The sequence below is a fragment of the Penaeus monodon genome, chromosome 29 (assembly GCF_015228065.2).
Source record: "Penaeus monodon isolate SGIC_2016 chromosome 29, NSTDA_Pmon_1, whole genome shotgun sequence".
Taxonomy (NCBI): Eukaryota; Metazoa; Arthropoda; class Malacostraca; order Decapoda; family Penaeidae; genus Penaeus; species Penaeus monodon.
The window spans coordinates 22854412-22855553 of record NC_051414.1 but is presented as its reverse complement, the minus strand read 5'-3'; the positions used below and the strand labels follow the sequence as shown (position 1 = coordinate 22855553).

The following is a 1142-nucleotide window of genomic DNA, read 5'->3' as shown; positions in this document are numbered from 1 at the left end:
GACTTTGTCATATACAAATTCACTGGAACATAAAAAAAGGTTTCATAACCTATTTTACGTATGATTAGACTTTGTATGTGTATGTGAAGACACCAATACACACATTTATAAACATATGTAAAGATATATTTGTCAAGTGTTTTTCAAATGATGGATTTAACAGTATGTAAACATTATTGACCCTACAATTTTGTGTGTATGTGTCTTTTTGTCTTTTTCTTTTAATTTTTAATACAAATTTTATCATCTATTGAAACATTTTTATTTGCACTATGAAAGCAATTTTCTGATATTTATAAATAGATTGCCAATAGTTTTGATAGCATATTAACTAAGGTTTGACACAGGGTAACATTTTGTGAATTTTCTTTAGAGAATAGTAGTTAAAATTGTTATATATGAATACTGGAGGGGTAATGCCTTTTTCAACAATGGTCTTGGAGCTAAACTGAATACGACTTACTTTAACACATTCCAGTGTATATCTTCCAAGTTGTAATAGAGATAGCTGAAAATACAAGACATTCCAAAACTTTGTTGTTTTCAGAATTTTAGTTATAACAAGAAACTTATTGTATTTATTATTTGAGTACATAAAATTTAGAGTGTAGTTTTATATTTGGTGATATCATAATTGTTGATGCCTGCATGTATCAATATTGGTTTGGCATTCTCTATTTGTACATATTAACAATTTTAAAGCTCAGAAATAAGTGTAAAGTGAATCAAATGTTTAGAAAAGAAGCTATCTGGATTATGCTTGCCAATAACATATTTGCTCACTCCTTTGATGTTTATTATTATTTCACTGATTCAGGCCTGACTATGTAAAGAATCATACAGTACTAAAGACTTTGATTTATTCTGTATAAAATATAATTCATACCTTCCAGTTAATTATTTTCCTTTATGTATATTCCTTAATATTTTGACTTGTAGTCTCATTTCTTAGTTCCACTCTCCAACATTGTCTCCCAATAAACTATTTGATACTAATTTACTTGTTTCCATAACCATGTGATTGCCTGATTACAGAGCAAGAAATGTAGTGTTTATGCATTGCTATTCTCCATATTTACTGAGGAATCTGAAAGCTTTTTTATTAACTGTAAAAATTGCTTACCAAAAGATTCTACAATAAC

The 1142-nt window shown here is 27.8% G+C and overlaps 1 protein-coding gene across 2 annotated transcripts in view; it reads left to right on the top strand.

Annotated features, from left to right (window-relative positions):
* LOC119592029 (mpv17-like protein) overlaps window positions 1–996 on the top strand; it is a gene marked incomplete in the record, with an annotated part of 21183 nt that extends 20187 nt beyond the window's left edge. For both annotated transcript variants that reach the window (XM_037940822.1, XM_037940823.1), the window contains 1 exon segment: window positions 1–996.
* Between the last annotated feature and the right edge of the window lie 146 nt (window positions 997–1142).